At 47.4% G+C, this 20,839-nt stretch overlaps 1 pseudogene across 1 annotated transcript in view; it reads left to right on the top strand.

Moving 5' to 3' along the window:
- Positions 1–20,839, top strand: part of LOC146835434 (uncharacterized) — a 105,704-nt pseudogene that overhangs the window by 68,085 nt on the left and 16,780 nt on the right. The window contains exon 3 of the transcript XR_014960732.1: positions 4,197–4,245. The product of XR_014960732.1 is annotated as an uncharacterized LOC146835434 (transcript). The remainder of the gene's footprint in view (positions 1–4,196; positions 4,246–20,839) is intronic.

The raw sequence follows: 20,839 nt of genomic DNA, 5'->3' as shown, positions 1-20,839 counted from the left end.
ATCAGAATACATTTCTATCGGGAGCCCATCTGGGCCAGCGGCTTTCCCTCTACTCATTTTCTTTAATTGTTCCAATATTTCACCCTCTTTGATTTCGCTGGCTAAGTATATTTTCTCTGTCTCTGTCAGTTGAGGCAGATTAACCAAATTGAGCCATTCATCTACCTCGCCCAATCCAACTCTAGTATCCTCTTGATATAGAGTAGACATAAACCCCATAGCCTCATCTCTAATCAATTCATCCTCTGAAGTTAATAAGCCAGAATCCCTTTGTACTACAGCCTTTATATTATTCCTAACCCTATCCGCCCAAGATTTCCAGGCAAGAAGGGCTCCACACTTTTCTCCATACTCAAAATGTTTCAGCCTGCTGGCCTCCCATTTTTCTTTATTGATCTTATCACACCTCGCGCTAAACGCTGCTTGTAGTTCCAACAGCCCTTTGTAAATCCAATTCTTTGTCTTTTATAGCTTTAATATCATCTATTTCTTCTCTCTTACGCATTTTTCTCCTGTATGACATTTGCGAGCTTAACAAGCCTCTTAAATAAGCTTTGAAGGACTCCCAAACCATTTGTACTGTGGTGGAACCAAGATTAAAATAAAAAAAATCGGTTATTCCCGTACTTACTAGGACCATCACTTTGTCATCCGCGAGAAGTGATCTATCGAGTGTCCATCTAGTCACTGTATTTGTAAGACTTAAACTAAGAACAAGTTCGACCACTGAGTGGTCAGAAAGGCCTACCGAAGTATAAGCAGTCGAGACAGTATTAGAAAGCAAAGATTGATCCACCAAAAAAAAATCTATTCTTGAAAATTGCTTATATTTCTTACTGTAGAAGGAATACTCTCTTTGAACTGGATTTTTCACTCTCCAAATGTCCAAAAGCGTATAATCCTTCATAATATACTTCAATGATGACAAAGTTTTAGTTGGAACACAATATTTAGCCCTTGAGGTCCGATCAACCTGCCCATCAAAAACCAAATTAAAATCTCCCCCTAAAATAACCGGGGCAGGATACTGTAAGAGGCATGCATTCAATTTTAAAATGGAACCCGAATCATCCTCATTCGGGCCGTAGTACACTGCGCACGTGAAAGCCAAACCAGCTATAGATAGAGCCGCCACTAGCCATCTTCCTGAATTGTCTGTTTCCCATTTCTGGACTTTAATCCCTCTATTCGATCTAATGATTATAGCGACACCTCTGGTACAACCTGTCTGATGTGAACATAATATATCCTGAACCCACCCTAATGTACGAAAAGATTGTTCACATAATTTTACCTCTAGGTGAGTTTCCTGTAATAAAATAAGATGGGCTTCCGTACCCCTTAAATACTCACAGACCCTCCGTTGTTTCCTGCTGCATCCTAGACCATTGACGTTCCAGGAGAGAAATTTTATCTTAACTGATTCACTCATACCATCCTGATCTTACCAGACATCTAGAGCAATTAACATGAAGAAACAATCTTGCGCAATACGAGAACAATTTTACACATTTTCTAACCCCCCTATCCCCCTTCCCACACCCTCCCGTGAGGAACCCACCCTTCACACCTGGCGTTGAAATCGCCTATTCAGGAGCCCAGACCCCAGTGGCAACAGCATGCAAAAATCACGCCAAATAAAACATAAAATAGAATAGGAGTTACCATCCACAAAACATATTACTTCATATGCCAGTTGTTCTTACAACAGAAACATTTAGTTATATACGCCTATCTCCTACCCCTACGTTCCATATTTTTGTTTATTTTATTTTATCTTATATCTATGTATTTTTTCCTTTTTTTTTTTTTCCTCCTCTTTGTCCCACATACCTCTCTCCTTCAGAAACTTTTTCCACTCTGCTCTCTTATTTCATATTCATATTCACATTCAATTCCCCTTACCTCCTTCTTCTTTTATCTTGGATAAGAAGATGTCTACATCCTCTGGCTGGCTAAAATTATACATTTTGTTCCTCCACATCACTTTCAGAAGGGCAGGAAATTTCATCTGAACTTGTACACCTAAAGATCTTAATTCTGGCATTCTAGAGCCCAACTCCCACTGTCTCTGCGCAGTTTTCCCCCCAATATCGGATCTAATTTGATATGGATGTGCATTATGGAGGAGACTAGTGCTAGATAGACATTTGCCTTGAATTAATTCTTTCACACTGTAGGTTTGAAAATTCACCAGAATCTTTCTCGGAACTTTCCTGTCTGAATGTAGTCTGAACGGGTCCCTGTGCACCCTTTGAATTTCACTCTCCAAAACAATATCGGGGTGGTCTTTCAGGACCCCATCCCTCAAGAGTTTACAGACAAAATCCTTGATGTCCCCACGCTCTTCACCTTCCGGAATCTTCAAGATTCTGAGATTATTCCTGCGCGCTTGCATCTCTAGCCGTTCAATGTCCATTGCGAGAGACCGGTTCTGCATTTTTAAAGTGTTAATTACCTTTGTATTTTCTTGAACCGACTCTGACAATGCAGAAACTTTAAGCTCCAACGAGCCAGTACGGGCACAAATATCATCCAACCTGGACTCGAGAGTATCAAATCTGTCATGGATGCTCTTTTGATTACTCTCAGAGATCTCGAATTTAGCCATAAGGTCATCCTTCAGGGACTTTAACAGGGAACCTAGCACACTCTCCTCTCCATCAGAATTACCCATCAAGCCATCTGCAAGCGGAATAGGTGAGGCCCCTGATGAGGGATTTGGATTTTGGGGTTGGGATAGAGGTAAGCCACCTACCAAAGGCTGGCCCCCACCTCTACCTTCGCCATCACCCTCCGGAACTAACATATTCTCTAAGGGTGCATATCGGTTTATCAGCACTAAGGGAGAACTACTGCTACTACTTCCCTGTATTGGTACAGCCCCCCCATCTCCAGCCCTAGCCTGTTGCATAATTTTGAAGAAGGTCTTAAGTGATGGTGTATTCTTCTGAGGTTGTGGACCCCTAGGGGTTTTTGTTTTCTTAACATCTCCTTGCTTTGTCTTCTTCTTAAGTGGAGTAAGCGGAGTTGGACCCTCCTTAATACCGGAATCTAGTACCCCGTTTGACATAAGCTCCTGCTGAGACCTCAATTGGTATCTATTTCTACCTCTTGATGGCGATCTTGATGGCGCTCTATGTACAAAATGGGGGTCACTAGAATCTTTCCTCCTCAAATGCACTTCAACACCACCACGCCTCTCTGCTTCATCCACCGCGCTCACCACGCTACAGGGAGTATCTAAGTTAGTCTCCGCAGAAATCAGATCCATGTAGTCATAAGAACCGCCCTCCCCTTTTGGAAGCTCACTACCAAGGTTGTTCCTGTTTGTTCCTGTTTGGCAAGAGGGAAAGGAAATACGGCATACCGGACCACGGAACTGAACCGATATCACAGCAGCTCGTGCCTTACACCAGAGCGTTCTCCTGCTTCCTCCGGTCTGCTGAAGAGCCGATATCTTCTTCACCTCCTGCGCTGCTTCACGAAGCCGTTCGTCTCTCCCCACCGGCACCACTGCCTCTGCTGCCTCAGCGTCGACGAGGAACATCCGGGTCCGTGTCAGTCTCAGTTCTGTGTCTCCAGGGTCCTAGTGCCTCCGAGCGCGATGGATCGGCTCCTCACCCCAACACCTCGACCAGCGGAAAATAAAAATGAAAGCAAGTTATCCAGTAGTCGATAAGGTAGGAGACAACCGATATCTGCTCACCTATATGGTAGGAAATTCCTCATCGTGTAGCGTGCATTGCTTGCTGTGCCTATCTGCCGGCCTCGGAACTCCTACGACGGGCGTCAGCCTGCCGCCGCCATGTTCCTCGCTCAAGCAAGGATTTTTGAAGGACACTGACAGAGAGAAATGAAAAACAAAAGCAAACAATGGGTGGAGTTCGAACTCCACAAAGCAATTACTAGAGGTCGCTAAGCAACAGCACAAGCGCTGCCTAGGCTCGACCTAAAAATGACTATTCAGACATAACATTGCAAATGCAAACGCTTTTATTATTGTTTTCGACAAGAAAGGTTCCACCACAAATGAAATGAAGTTTTCACTCAGTCTCTGAGGAAAGCATTTTGCAATGTTATACTTTTGAATGGAAGTATTAATCACACAATAATAAACACTGTACTGTTTAGTGTGTCAATAGAATGTGCTTTGCATTATTAGCATTTTGACTTGTTCCTTTTTTCTGTTGCAGGCTTTCCATTATCTCCAATGAACAATCAGTTCTCTCCTCCCTTGTGATGGTAGGTAATCAGTGCAGCACACATTTCTGGCAGACCTCACATAGTAAACGTATTATGCACCAAAGTGCTTGCATTAACTCACTGCCAGATATTCTGTTTGCTGCACGGAGTGCTCAGTGGCAACATGGGTGCACATGATGCGGCGTTGCCCTGAACGGGGTCTTTTTTGGATTTCTATTTCCTCTAAGTTGAGCAAAGGGATCCAGCCAGTTTTATACACTGCTATCTTGGGGCTGTGCTGATGCCACTTTTATCACACTAGTTTTAATGACCATTGGATTGATTGTTTTCTGCAGTTTAATTGCTAGATTTCTTCTAGCACAAAACTAACGCTCAATCAAGGTTCCTTCAACATCCCCATGGCTTGAGATAAATACATTCTTCTGGGGAGTGAATTTCTGTACTATGAACATTGGTGCTAAGTGCTAAGATTTTCCACTGCATGGAATTCTCTAAAGGAAGTTCTTGCTTTATGAACTGTTGTCTTCTGCATGGCTTAAACCCACACTTAAGGGAACAAGATTTGTTGTATATTGCTTGCTATACAGATTCTTCATTATTTTTATTTTTTCTACCACCTCTAACACATACATTAGCGTGCTGACACTGAAAATCATTGTTCATTTTTGTTGATTTCATTGCCCACCATTATAGAGCTTTTGATCAAACCTTGTTCCTCATAAATCAGCTCTAGATTAGTAAAACAGTATGATTCAGAATGTAGAGTGGCTAAGAGGCAGTATGTTCCATCTTAGAAAGTACATCAGACATTGAGTAATGAGAGCCAAACAGGTTAGTCGTTATTAACCAAGCTAATCTCTAGGAAAAGTGATTTTGGGGCTGTCAAATTTCTAAAATTGTGAGAGAGACTTGGTGCAGATTTTGGTTATTTTTCTCAGAAGGGTTAAGTGTTGTCCCTACTACCGTATTTCTTAATCTGATTAGTTGCCTACTTTTCTTCATTTGTGATGAAACATGGTATAAGGCTCACCAAAGATGAACTTGTTGTCCAACTAGATTCGAACATCACCATTGGTTTAATTACACATGATAAGGTGGTTTGGGCTTTTTACACTTACAAAGGCTATGAAGGCCCGGGGAAATATATGGTTTCAAAATATTTATTTTTTGTGGAATAGTTAGGGGTTCTCCTTGTTCTTATTTAAGAAGTGTTCAAAAATATTGTTAGATCTCATTTTTGATTGAATCATAAAAAAAGTTGGCTTTACTAGGTATTTCATTGTGATATGTTCAACTTGTATTTTAACAATACTACTATGGTACACTTTGATTTTAAGGGTGATCAGATCAAGACCCTGATTAGAAATGGACAGGTAATCCCGTTTCTGGCTCAAATCACACCAATTTGGTGCTAATTCACCCAGTGCAGGTGTTTTTTCTATGATTTTCAACAGGTATACCCTCAATAATCACAGGGGTAATCGTGCACTGTAAGAAATTAGGTTATTAGTTGAGGGGAATAAGTACCCACCTCAAGTAATAATATTTCTTGTCAGGGTGAACTTCCTAAAGTCACTAAATACACCTGGGCTCAACCCTCATGGCACAGAGCAGACAAGCTTATCTTGGAGACAATGTGTAAAGTATTTATGCGGTACTAATTTAGTAATAAAGTTGAAAACAAAACATTAAAACTCTCATAATGAATTAGAAAAATACAATAACATTTAGTAAACAAAATGCCATCAAAAAGACACAAATTGAATAAGGGGACCTGGGAATATGAATTTGTGAAGTTTTAATTAAAAAAAACCCACAAAAAAGCACAAAGTGCCCATGATAGTCAATGGTTGCAGTAGAACAAAATCTGGGTGCAATTTGATGCTGACGATAATGGATTGCGGGTCGGACGCATTAACCAATTTCATCCAAGTCAAGGATTTTACCTTTTAAGTCCTAGGAGTACAGTTCTAAAGCCCCTCGGAGGCACTTCGAGACTTGCAGGGAGGAGGTCTATTCTTCTTGAGTCTCAGACAGTGGGTTCAGTCCTTTTTTGATCTTCCACAGGTCAAAGAGTTTTCTGAAGTGGGACAGGGGCGATGTTAGAAAGGGTAGACGGACCGGGAGGGTCGGCCGGGGTCAGGAGGAGAGGTCTCCGGGGAGAGCCGTCTCCAGCGATCGTACAGACAAGTAACTTCCCCCCCACAGACAGATACCACACACGGATAAGGTTCAGTGTTCTTTATAAGCACTTCTTAAGGTACGGTTGAATGGTACAAGGAGGTCTGGACTCAGGGGTCCCCTCGATTCAAGTCTCTCAATGCAGGGTAAGGGGGAGCGGGACAGTCTGGTTACCAGTCAGGTAGTTCGGATGAGATGATGACTAGCTCACAATCCTCGAGCTTGGTGGTTTAGTTGGTACGGGCCGCGGCAGCGCCAGCAGGTCCCGGTCGAGATGGTCGGTACACGGTCCGCGGCAGCGCCAGCAGGTCCCGGAAAGATGGTCGATGTACGGTCCGCGGCAGCGCCAGCAGGTCCCGGTGAGGATGGTCGTTACAACGGGCCGCGGCAGCGCCAGCAGGTCCCGACGAGGATGGATGTTGCAGAAGGCCGCGGCAGCGCCAGCAGGCAGGACGATGGTTCACAAGAGCGGGCTATGGCAGCGCCAGTAGTCCGTCAAGGCTGAGTTCTCTCGGTGTCTCTCGACTCCAGGATACAACTGCCTTCCTGCTCCGGAGTTGCCCCAGTTATAGGGCAGGCGCTCTTTGATGTCCGGACCCTCGCACTTGGCGGTCGGAGGGCCCGGGATGAAGGTGTCCAGACACCCAGCAGGGGGTGGAGCCAGCGCCTGGGGGAGCTGGAGGCGATCGGCACCTGGCGGGGGAAGAGCTCTTGACACTTCGTCCTCCCATTGACCTGCCAAGTGGTCCGCTCACCTCCCGGGTGGATGGTGGTGCCGGGATGTCGGGGCCGGTCAGGCCCGGGGTTAGGGTCGGGGCGAGGCCACGCGGCCTCGTGGTGCAGGGCCCAAGATGGCGGCTTGAACCGGCCGGGGGAGCCGGTGGGGCTGGGCCCCGTGATGAGTAGAGGTCCGAGGGCAGAAGATCCGTCGGGAGACGGGGTACAGGTGCTTTTCGTGGGTTATGCCTGGTGGGCCTGAGCTCGGGCCCTGTCGTGCGGGGAGGGAGCAAGCCCTTCGTGTGGCCTGTCCAACAGGCGACCTCTTTAAAGTGCACACCAACTGTTGTATGAAAACCCCAGCAGACCTGTCAAGCAGGATGTGACATTCAGGGGATGTGTGGTACAGCAGCCAGGGCGGCTGACTCTGGAACACATGGGCTCACGGTTCAATCCCCAGTGCCAGCGGCAGGTTAGCCAAGCACCTTGTGACTCTGGGCAATAGCTTGCTTAATCTTCCTGACTGCCCCCAGTGCCGGGACACCTCTCCAGAGGTAGCTGTGCGATTTACAAATGCTGGCATTTATTTATTTATTCATCCAATGTCTCTTGTCTCCTGGTCCTTTTAGACCTGTCCTCAGCCTTCGATACCATCAAACACGAAAACATGATTGATCTCCTACAACATAGGATGAGATTGTCAGGACCGGTCCTAAATTGGTTTGCCTCCTTCCTTCACAACCGTACGCAAAGAATCAAAGTTAATCATACGCTGGCGTCCAGCATCCCTGTCCTGATTGGAGTCCCCCAAGGTTCTGTGCTCTTGCCCACTCTCTTCAACCTATTCATGGAGCCTCTTACGGTCATTCTGAACAGAGCCAATATCCAATACCACATCTATGCGGATGACAGGCAATTGTACCTGAAGATCTCCTCGCAAGAGGACATAAAAACTTTAAATGCTGCTCTAGCCCAAACACAACAATGGCTAGCTCAGAACCATCTCCTACTAAATACTCTCAAAACTGAATTTCTCTTGATCACCCCACCTAATCACTCTATCCTATGGATCAAGCACCTAACTGCTCTGAATTGCACACCTCACGTTTTGGAGTCTGCCACATCTTTAGGTATCACCTTGGATAAACATGCAGGCATACATCAGTGCTACTATTAGGGGAGCCAATTTCCAACTCAACACACTGAAGAAAATCAAACCATTCCTCCCCGCTGAAGCCCTCAGGCCGGCGGTTCAATCCCTGATTATCCCAAGATTGGAATATGGGTTGGTGACCCTCGCTGGACTTCACAAAGCCAGCCTAGCCCCACTCAGAACTACCCTGAATGCATCGGCCAGGCTGTTAACGGGTTCTAGGAAATTTGATCACATCTCACCGGACCTTGTGCAGCTAAACTGGTTATCTATTGAAGCTAGACTCCGACTCAAGATAGCTTGTCTGACTCATAAAGCCATACACCACAACACCCCACACTAACTAGCAAACAAACTTGAGCTATTGGGCTCCAGCCGTAATCTCAGAAGTGCGTCCACCCTTCTCTTGAAACCTCCAAGATTCAAAAAGAAAAGGTCATACAACCGTTCGTTCGCTGGTCTTGCTCCTAGAATATGGAACTCCTTGCCAACTGAGATCAGATCAAATCCTTCCACTAGCTCCTTTAAAAAACTGGTCAAAAGACTATTAATAAACTAACGCTAATGCGCTGATTATACTCGTATGTTCTGTTAATAACCTAAAACGGGAAATATATTCATGAATGTTGTATGATATGTTCTCACCCTCTTTTGCTCTAGTCCTCAATAGCTCCTTTAACTGCATCAACTGTTGATTCCATGATGTTCATCGCACATCTTGGTTCTTTCTATGTTTATGATGTTTTACTCGGAGCTCACTAGGGCACCTCCGATACACCCTACTCCTTATTCGTGAATGTTTTTCCCTTAGGCTGTATTATTACACACCGTCTTTATGTTTGTATAATTTCTGATGACAACGCTGTGCAGCGCTCCGATACCCTTTTGGGGTCTTGTTCGTGCTCTATAAAACTTTTCAAATAAATAAATACATTCAAGCAAGACTTGACAGTTTGATGTTAGAGGGTCCTGCATTTTCTGTCAGGTTTAAATGGATCACCTCTGTCTAATCAGGTCAGCCTATTGTTTTCTTTTAGGAGCAGTTTCACAGCTCATTCACACCTATTTAAATGTTAATTGCTGACTGCCCGAACTGCGAAAACAAAATGCAGATTTAGCTTCCAGGGACTTCAGGCAGGGCAACGTCAACTTTTTAAAGTCATCTTTCCAAAATATTTATTACTACTTCGACTTCACCAGTGAATTGGGCTTGTAATGAACATTTCAAGAAGTCCAAAAATTAAATTTGAAGCTGCTTCTTAAAAGTATAAAACACTTATTAAATTTAATGCTGTATCCCAGTGCTTTCCTATGGAACAGCCAACCGTGTTACAGTGAAAATAACTGTTATTCCGTTTTCACTGTAAAGACATTTTAACATAAGTTATGTCTTTTTACTTTTATTTACCATCTACCTTGCCCATTGGGCAATAAGGCCTCTTTAGGGTTAAGTTATAAATATTTAAAAGAAGGTTTAGGCATGTCAAAAGGGGAGTTTGCAGTTAAACCCTGCGCAGTGTGGCTACTGGTGGGCAGCCTCTAGTCATAATTACATTGTCACTGTACTGGGTGGCACATTAGGTGCTGCAGTGTACTTGTAACATTTAAACATACAGGCCCTGGGTACACCTTGGCGAGTTAAATAATCCAATCAGGTGTATAACAATTTTACTTTGTTGAGAGGAGGAGCACAAGCCCTTTACTACTGCTCAACTGCAATAAAGTGCACAGAGTTCTATAGCCAGTACAAATTGGTTTTAGCATGAAGGAAAAAGAACATCTGGGTTGACCCTGCAGAAAGGGGAACATTTCCAACATTTACAATTCTGGCATGGATTCAAATTTGAAGACCCCTCAATAGATTAGCTTTTTGTAGTTTAGTGTCGTTTATGCACTCACTGCTTACAACACCCACAAGTGAAATACAGAGCAGGTGCTTTAAAGTAAGCACTGGCAAAGTAAAACAAAAATCTTGCATTGTGCTACACAACATTGACAGAAAGCAAAATGCTTTTACTGATGATGTGCAACTTCAGCCAAAAGCGAGAAGCAAAACATAAGCATGATGCTGTATGCACACTCGTATCACCACACGTCCACGTGCATACTGAAGGATGCAGATGACATTTTTCTTTTTTTATTTACCAACCTAAATTGCAACCTCTTTTAGCTCAGTAAATTTAAAAAATATTGAATTTGGGCAAAAGCACTTTTAGAACAAATAAAAAAAAACATTAACTGACCATGATGGCTGGCGGAGCTGAAGAGTAGTGTTTGGGGGGGACACAAAGCAACAAAGGAGCAGTTGAGTAAGGGAACAACAGAGGTGCACGAAAGCCCTGGAATGCCAGCAAATGGGAGCTGCAAAAAAGTAAATACAAACTTTGTTTCAGTGACCGCTAGGGTTGAGGGTGGAATGGGGGGAGGCCAAGGGGTGGAAACAATGGAGGGTAGGTACTTGAGTGGGTATGTAGCACACGAGAGAGAGCAGGAAAGCACATGCACTTTCATTGGATTCTTAATGAGAAGAAACACTTATTTCCCTAAATGTGAGCAGTGGCAGGAGACAAGTCAGCCAATCAAAAAGGCAGTAAAGAGGCTATGCCCAAGGGGAGGGACAAACCCAAGAAGAGGAAGGCAAGCAGTCAAAAAAGAAGCAAGTAAATGAAAGTGACAAAGCCAGCCAGTGGTAATCAGTGGACCCACTGTAAGTGGGTGTTATGGTCCGCTAGAGGTCTTTTGTAGACCAGAGCTAATATGGCATTTTTTTTAATGTTGTCACTGAGCAGGGAGAGCTACTTTGCAGTTATACTCTTCTAGAGGTTATCTCATTTCGATGGTGGGCCCGCTTTTCCCATTAGAGCCATTAACTGTTACTGTGCTCTGCCTTGCTCTATGGCAGCAGAAAGGAGTAAGGCACAGGCACATTGCAGATGTTCACAGCTGTATTTTCTGGAGCAGAGACCCAGAGCGGCTGTTGAAAGGGGACTCTTTATCCAAATTCCACATGGGCTTTTATGAAGGGATCTGGACCATTGTTTTTCTTTGAAATGATGGGCAACGTGAGTGAGAAACTGTGCTGAGCTGGTGGGTTTAGCATCTATAGAGCATCTATGGAGAGTGTATGGATGTCCTTGAGAGTACAGGGATAGGATTACCAGTGCTCTTCTTTGAGGATGAGACAGTTCTGCTAACTGGAGCCCTTATTACAATGAGGAATTGTTCTGCGCTCATTGCAGAAATGTATGTGGCTGAACAAAATGCTCATTAATACAGCCAAGTATAAAGCAGTGTCTGGCGGTGGAAGTCCCCAGTGCCTGAACAGAGGGAATCTTTGAGGATGGAAGTGTCTAGTGGTCTCTTGAAGACTGTTAGAAATGGGATTTCTGGTTGGCTAGGGCTTGCGCCAAAGCCAGGCAGAAACCACCACTCTAGTCAGGGCTGGGTAGTTACGTGCCAAAGATAACCCCTGCTCACCCCCTTGGTAGCTTGGCACGAGCAGTCAGGCTTATCCCGGAGGCAATGTGTAAAGCGTTTGCGCGCGCACACAGCAACAACCCCCTAGGCCCACCACAAAGGAAACTCCACACAAGGTTATATATAAAAATAGCCTTTGTATTATACCAAAACACATTAGATAATATTCACACAATTTACACTGTGCCAACTGGCACTGGGGAGAATTTTACAAGGGACTATTTACACGGGACAGGGTCACATGGACCACTGTCAGAATCAGCACAAATCACCAATAGTAAATGTAGAACATATACTGTTGGACAGGCCACACGAAGGGCTTGCTCCCCCCCCGCATGACAGGGCCTAAGCCCCGGCCCGCCAGGCGTGACCCACACGAATCACCCGCACTCTGTCTCCCGACGGAACTCCTGCCCTCGGACCTCCATGTATCACGGGACCGAGCCACCACCGGCTCCCCCGGCCGGATCAAGCCGCCATCTTGGGCCCTGCGCCACGAGGCCGCGTGGCCTCCACCCGACCCTAACCCTGGGCCTGGCCGACCCCGGCATCCCGGCACCACCATCCACCCAGGAGGTGAGCGGACCACTTGGCAGGTCAATGGGAGAACGAAGCGTCAAGGGCTCTCCCCCGCCAGGTGCCGATCGCCTCCAGCTCCCCCAGGCGCTGGCTCCACCCCCTGCTGGGTGTCTGGACACCTTCATCCCGGACCCTCCGACCTCCAAGTGCGAGGGTCCGGACATCAAAGGGCGCCAGACCTATAACTAGGGCAGCTCCGGAGCAGGACGGCAGTTGTATCCTGGAGTCGAGAGACACCGAGAGAACTCAGCCTTGACGGACTACTGGCGCTGCCGTAGCCCTATCTTGTGAACTATCGTCCTGCCTGCTGGCGCTGCCGCAGCCTTCTGCAACATCCATCCTCGTCGGGACCTGCTGGCGCTGCCGCGGCCCGTTGTAACGACCATCCTCACCGGGACCTGCTGGCGCTGCCGCGGACCGTGCATCGACCATCTTTCCGGGACCTGCTGGCGCTGCCGCGGACCGTGTATCCACCATCTTCACCGGGACCTGCTGGCGCTGCCGCGGCCCGTCCCAGCTAGAACACCGAGCTCGAGGATTGTGAGCTATCCACCATACCACCTCAACTACCAGACTGGTAACCAGACTGTCCCGCTACCCCCCTTTCCCCATCTTGAGAGACTTGAATCGAGGGGACCCCTGAGTCCAGACCTCCTTGTACCTTCCATCGTACCGTAAGAATTTGCCTATAAAGAACGCTAAATCTTCTCCTTGTGTGGTGTCTGTCTGTGGGGGGGAAGTTATTTATCTGTACGATCGCTGGAGACGGCTCTCCCCGGAGACCTCTCCCCTTGTCCTCGGCCGACCCTCCCGGTCCGTCTAACATATACTAACTGTAACTAACTAACTGTAACACAAATTAGCACGGTAGAGCACAACCAGTAACTACTGGCGCAATAATGACCTCAGCGTCATCACACTAGCATCAGGTATAAAACCTATCATGCATCCATCACAGGGGCATAAACACATTATGTAATTTCTCATGAGTCTAACGCATTAGACCTAACCACCTAAGTATAACTACACTAGGGGCGTATATCGCACAGGGAAGTACAATCTCCCTATCATCAACCTAAACAGGTAAAACAACCTCATAATCATAGAAGATCACATTTAGAGGAATAACACAGGGTGCGTAAAACATATTACATGAATTACATTTCCTAACACCCTCAGCATTAATATATGCATCGCAATAACAGCTCAATCACATTAGGGCCCTGCGCCCTACAAACCTAACAATCTCAACCACCCCCCCTGGCCAACTGGTCATCCCAAAGAGGGGCCCAAACGCCCTGTGTCCCAAAAGTCAGGGCGCGCTGCCTATGCAGCGCAAGTCAAGGGTTTTGCGCAGACCTAAACGTTGCAGCTGGCACTAAGTGCTGCGCAGCTGTGAAGGTCAGGGGGGCGAAGAAGTGCATCTCACTTCTAACTTAGGCATGTCCCCCAAAGTAAAGAAAGACCTAAACGGTGCAGCTGCCCACTACTTGCTGGGCAGCTGGAAATATTCAAATGAGGCATGGGCTCTAAATGGCCCGTAAAACAAACGTGCCCCCTTTGTTGGAGCCACACGGGGCTCTGAGAACAATTTTGCCTGTGGGGGCGACCTGGCGGAAATAACCATGCCCACCATGCTGGAGCCACACAGGGCTCTAAACAAACAATGCCAGCAACGTTGGAGCAGCCCGCTCTCGTGGGCCCGCTCATGGGAATGGCCAATTCAGAACACGGGCCCCTCTGGCCCTCGGGACTCACCACTGGGGCCCTTAAACAAAATATCACCCACGTTGGAGCCACGCACAGGCTCTAAAAATAAACATCTGTGCCCTGTGTTGGAGCAGCCCTCTGTCAAGCGGGGCTGCTCGGGAAAGAGGCACCGGCGTGGTGCCTCGACTCTGCTCCCCCCAGCCATCCCACTCACCGGGCTCTCTCTCGACTGGAGGGGGGGAGATCTCCTCTTCTCTCTCTCCCCTCTTCACCCGGGCCCCTTCCAGGGACCCAGGACTTCTCCTCCCTTCTGCCGGATGCGCGGGGCTCTCCCTCGCTCTGGGGAGCCCCGCCTCACTCCTGGCGCCGAACTCCTCCGGGCCTCCTCGCGGGCCTCCTTGCGGCCCCCCAGCGCCGGCAATCCGCTCTCCGCCCGGTCCCTCTCCTGGGACCTGGACTTCAGCATGGAGCCTGCAGGGCTCCAGACGTCTCCTCGGGCTGCCGGGGCATGCGCGGGACTTCCTCTGCAAAACCGGAAGTCCCGCCCGCCGCCAGGCACATTCACGCCTGACTTCCGCTTTTGCCGCGACTCGGGCAGCGGTGATCGCGGTTCTCCTGTCACAATGAGGGGTAGGCTCCCTCTTTAATTAAATATATAAAAGCGGGGTGGGCACCCGCTCAATCACTAAATAAGGGCAAAGTCACGGGGTGGGTACCCGCGCATGATCAATTAGCGGACATAAGCGGGGTGGGCACCCGCATCAAGCCATCACTTGAAACAAAGACGCAGGGTGGGCACCTGCGCACCAAAAGCGACAAAATAAGCGGGGTGGGCTCCCGCAAGGCCGGCATCATGGGGGAATCCCTAGTCTGGGGATTCCCTCTCTCAGCAGCGCGACGCTGCACAGCCCCAGCTCCTCTCTCTGGGGAAATAAAGCCCTCTCCAGGCGCTATGTTCAGGACCAAAATCCAAGGCAAGGCGCTCCCAGGCGCTAGAAGGATGCAGCAAAAGTTCCCAGAAGTCTTCCAGATATGCAGGGGCTGGGCAGGGCCCAGGGAGGCAAGCCTTCCCCTGGGCCCCAGCAGCAGCACGCCCCTGGCAGAACGAGAACATTTTCATGGGGTCACAGCCCCTCTTTTATACGCCAAATCCTTTGTTCTCAAAGGTGCAGGGAAGGGGCGAACCAGATACAACTGGTTCCTGAGCACTTTGTTTTGCTCAGCCCCTCTCCCTATTCTCAGAACAGGCCAGGGTCATCAGTCGCACCACAGGGGGCGGAGCCAGCATTGTGTGGGGAAAGCCCAGCCCTATTCAGGTCCTAGGTGTACTCCTCCCACTCATCAACCTGCAGAGCTCTCCGCCCCCCACTGGGGCAGACCCACCCTGACTCCTGGAGCCAGGCACACCAGCCAATCACACACCAGGCAGTCACTGCACATTTATGCCAGCGTCTACAAGTGGCACTTCTACACTAGCTACATTGATGCCGCACACATCATCGCGCAGCATTTCATCACACGAGTCCGCACATACCAAACTCGCACCTGCACTCCCCACGCATCAGGAACTACCAGGGACACATACATTCCCCCATGTATTCCTATGGGAGGGCAGGTCAGTCTCACCAAACCATACACAGAGCGCACACGCTTTCCACAGTGTGAAAGCGCCTAGAGGCCTAAAACCACTAGTACAACACAGGAAAAAGGCTAGGATACTGCAAAAAGTTCTAGAACTTGCCAGAAGGGCCAAGTCCAACAAAGACTATCGGGAACAAACTGCAATGAACCCTGCAAGTGGCTGAATGAGTGTTATATTTACTGCATGAAAAATAGTGGAGTAAATAAATTCTTCCTACTTGTATGTGGGTCGTCCTCAAAGGGACTCCTTTGTTCCAATGTTTGCAGAACAAGTACTAAGCCCAGTTATAGAGCAGATCGGAATAGGACCTCTTTTCTTTGGGGTAGGATTGTTACTCTTCCGTCTATACAGTCAAGCTGAGAGAAGGAGTGAAAATGGGAAAGCCTGATATTAGTCAAAGGCTCGCATATGTTGAGCATTCTCCCCCCCGTTAGCCTCAGGTTGGTATGTTCCATGCCGTGTCAGTAGGTTGCGTTTGGCAGAAATGAAGACTGAGTGCGATACTCAGTCTGAGAACTTATGATGCAGGAGGCCTGGGGTTCTGAAGCTTTGGACTCCTTTTTCAAGAGGCACTTAACACATATGTTTTTGGCAGTCTGTCCAACTTTTCTATAGTACATTATACCACTTTGACATCAGCCAGACCCCGCTGTAGGCCAAGGATCAAGAGACAAATATGCTAGTGGGAAGGATACAGTGTGAAACAGTATCTCATTTTGGCCTCTCCCCTTGTGGCCTGTTTGTGAAAAGCATATTTGAAGCCTGTACTGTAGTCCAGTAGTGCAAATAGGGACAAATCAGCTATCCCCTTCCCATCAAGCACAGTAGTAGCAGTGATTGTCTTTACACAGATTCTTGGAGCCTCTTAGCAGATGTGCCTCAACTCTAGACCGTATCTTAGTTTCTGAGAGCTGCATGATTAGCATTCGACTTTTGAGAAGATGAGTTCTTTGGATGGAGTATTTTATGTTGGCTTATCTAAGTTGTATTTTAGTTTGTTATACATTACACATTTAATTGTTATTGTCTTTTTTTGATCATTGCACTATTTCTTGATTCATTTAAATAATAATTAATTTGACTTTGCTTTGATTATAGACATGTACTGTTTTATGCATTTGGTCTCTGGTAGATGTTTTCTATGAAATTAAATAAATCCTTGGTCTGGGGTGTCTCCATTTAAGTGTTCCTTTTTAGGTTGAGCCTAACGGCAGCATGCATGCACTGCTCGCTCTGCGAGACTGCTGTAGTAGAGTATGGTAGAGAAGCTGTGCCCACTCTCCTCCCATATTTTCTATTGGCTGGTGTCATTGTGTTTTGTAACTGCTGCCTTCGGATTGGTTAATAGGCTTGTTAGTCCCTCCTTAGTACGGCCTTGTCTTCATTTGTGCCCTCCCATGGCGACTGGCCCCTTTACTTTGGTTGTTACACGGGACCTGTTATTTAGTCTGTAGGCACTATTTACTTTGTGTTTCTCTTACCGCAGGCCAGACATGCACTGCTTTAGCTGAAACTGCTTGTTTTTTTTTTTTAAGCAGCACAGCCGCCCCCATAACACGGGCGCCTGCTTTCAATCACTTTAACCCGGCACTATCTTGTGTCTGTTTCAAACCCTCATCCCCCCCAACCCCCCAAGTAAAATGGATTTAGAAATGATTAGCGAATTAAGTCATGTGAATTCCAGGTTGCACATAATCCTGTGCTAATGGGCTGAAGCAGACAACAGCACATCTGTGTTACATGTCATCTGCACTAAGCCACCTGACGTTTTTTTTTCAAAAGGCTGTTTTATTAACAACACCACCACCAATACCACCACCACCAATACCACCACCACTACCACCATCAATACCACCACCTCGAATACCACCACCACCAATATCACCACCACCAATACCACCACCAATATCACCACCAATACCACCACCACCAATATCACCACCAATACCACCACCACCAAGACCACCACCAATACCAATACCCCACCACCACTACCACCACCGCCACTACCAATATCAGGACCAGTACCAAGACCACCACCACCAGTACCACCACCAATACCACCACTGCCAATACCACCACCAATAACAACACCAATACCAATACCGTCACCACCAATACCAGTACCACCATCACCAATGTCACCACCACAACCACCAATGCCACCACCACCATTGCCAACACCACCGATGCCACCACCACCAATACCAGCACCAATACAACCACCAATACCAATACCTTAGCGCCTCTCGCTCACTGGTAATAGCAGGGGCACTGTACGAGGCCGGAGCTGCAGCTGAGACCATCCCTCCCTCCCTGCATGCTTGCCATAAAACACTGCCTGCCCTTCACCAGGAGGTGAAGCCAGGGCCCTACTACAGCTGGAGTGTTTTTTGTTAGGCCATAGATAGCAATGGCATTACGTAATGCCACACTGCACACTCAAATCACGGAGATTGCAGGAAATTGCCCCCCCCCGCTCTTTCTCCTGAGCCCGACAGTGTAATCACAGAATGAAAGGTGTTGGAGCGCTTTGTTAGTGTTTTTAGCGCAGATCATATGTAACTCTCACTTCACACTTTGTGTCTGTGTAATTTATAACACTTAAACATATTCTTCACATCACTTTTTATTACTACTTTGAAGACGTCGCAGGCCGGTCTCTTCCTCTGATATTTACAATCCAACAAGCGATCGACAAGGCCCTTTATTACAATGCAATAGGTCTCACATTTGCGAGACTTTAAGCTATTATTATTGTAAATGACAATGCATTTTAATTATGTTTTAAAACCCAAAACATAAATAAAAGGCATTGTCATTTACAGTGCCAATAGCTCAAACTCACGAGAATGCGAGACCTATAGCATTGCAAATGGTTGTTTGTAATATCTGAGTGTTCACCAGTTTATATTGACATCATTGTTTGGGCTGTATTTTGGCTGAGAATCCTGATGTTGCCATTCATTAGGGCACTGTGGGATCAATGTGAATTATGAGATCTGTACTTTTCTTGCCATCATATGCGGTCTATTTTATTACTTTATCAATTCTTTAATGTTTAGCACTAATTTGCTGTTAATAGTATAAACCTGATAGATAATTAGTTATTGTTAGATCTGAGGGTCTCTAGTTGGCAGAGGTATACACCTTAGACCAAATAGGGACCCTTGCTTCTAGTCAGGGTACAGGGACACACACGGTGGATAACCCCTGCTCACCCTCTAGGTAGCTTGGCTCGAGCAGACAGGCTTATCCCCAAGGCAATGTGTAAGGTATTTGCACGTAGACACCACAATGATCCCCCCTCCGTACACCACAAACTTAGACCACACAGGTGAGTTATATCAAAAATAATATATCTTTATCTAGTTTCCGCAGTTGAAATCAAGCATCACAAGTTTACACCATATTCGCTTTCTTGGTTGGTCGGGATCGTAAGACGATAGTCTCTAGTCTCTTGCGTGATTCGATACTCACTGAGAATGAATCAGTTCGTAGGCTCTTGTTGTTTAGGCAGCTACGTTGCTCCGTCGGCGTCACTGCGCTCGTTGTACAAAGCGCTCCTCTGGCTGTTCGGTGCAAGGTTTCCACAACTCCCTCGACGAGCCCCCCAGTGACGATGTCGACGTCACCGGAGTCAGCCACTCACAGCGCGGCTTCGTAGAGCAGGGAAGTACGACTCTCGATCTGCTTCAGGCCTCCGGGTCGCGGCAAGGCACGTGCCGATGAGCACGTCGGTCTTCTTGATGCGGCAACCGGTGTCATGCCCGGATCAGCGCGGTACTCTCCAGCAAGACAGAGAGCAGCCAGCCTACTTCACCGGCAGATGTTGAGAAGCTTGGTAGAGCAGTCCACGGTCCCTGCAGCACACAGCAGCGCAGGGGGGGACACAGCAGATTCTTGGGTTCTGGGCAACCTTTCTATCCCTGGCTTGCGAAACAGGAGGCCAGCTCTTCTCAGGCCCTTGGAGATTCGGTTTAAGACACAGCACACAGCAAAGTCTTGTTTGGTCAAGGGGGTAGAGTCAGCACACAGCAAGACCCCTTCTCCTCCTCAGCTTCAGTTGTACAGCAGAACAGGTCAGCCCTTAGAGCACACAGCAAGGCAATCTTCCTTTAGTTCTTCAGCGGTCCGTCTTTCAGCAGAGGTTCCTCTTGATGGTAGAATCTAAAAATCTGTTGTCAGGGGTCTTGTACTTATACCCCTAAAAGTCTTTGAAGTCTTTGTGCAAGTGGGTCCTGAGCCCGTTCTGATCCAGTTCTGGGTGTTGCTGGAGCACTTTGTTTTCCTGGCTTCTGCTTTCTTTTCAGAGTGAGGGGCAGAGTCGTCAGCCACCCAGCAGGAGGTGGAGCCAGCAGTGTGGCAGGCAGGCACAGCCCTATTCCCTCCCAGGTGCTATCTCCTCCCCCCACTCTACTTGCAAATGTCGCCATTCAGCAGAGGGCTGACTCAGCCAACCTCCTGGGGGATCCCCAGCCCCTGTCACTCTCAAGCCAGACAGTAAATCCACAAGCATGCCCAGGCACACAGAAGGGTCAGACAAGAGAACAGCTACTCTCTAAAAAGTACTATTCTCCAGCTCAGGATTTAAAAACAACCTCTCCTAAAAGATGTGTTATTAAATGCTGAGCTCAGGGATATCAAACACTCATGTCTTATCTTGTTCCTATGAGAAGATAGGCGGATAGCCATTGGCACCAGCCTCCCCCATGTTAGCCTATGGAGCAAGATAACCTTGCAGCAGTGAACACACAAAATGGCCGTTGTTCACTACCAGAACATGTTACCTGCACTAGTACATGCTCTACCTTTTACATACACTGCACCCTGCCCAGGGGGGTACCTTGGGCCTTCCATAGGGACGACTGACGTGTATAAAAAGGGAAGGGTTAGGCCCGGTCAGTGTGGACACTGGCCAGGAGGACATGGCAGTCCGGGGACTGCAGGCAGGCCTGCGGTGGCAGGCCTGAGACACCATTTTAGGGCTACACAGGTGGGTGGCGCAATCAGCGCTGCAGACCCACTAGTAGCATCTGTCATCACCAGCCCTGGCACACACAGTGCACTTTACTAGGGACTTCAGGGTGATACAGATATGCCAATCAGGTATATCCAATCAATATGATATTTTACACAGGGAGCACTTACACTCTGGCACTGGTTAGCAGTGG

Source organism: Triturus cristatus, chromosome 4_2, assembly GCF_964204655.1.
Source record: "Triturus cristatus chromosome 4_2, aTriCri1.1, whole genome shotgun sequence".
Taxonomy (NCBI): Eukaryota; Metazoa; Chordata; class Amphibia; order Caudata; family Salamandridae; genus Triturus; species Triturus cristatus.
Note: the sequence above shows the minus strand (reverse complement) of the source record. Positions and strands in the feature narration are given on the sequence as shown.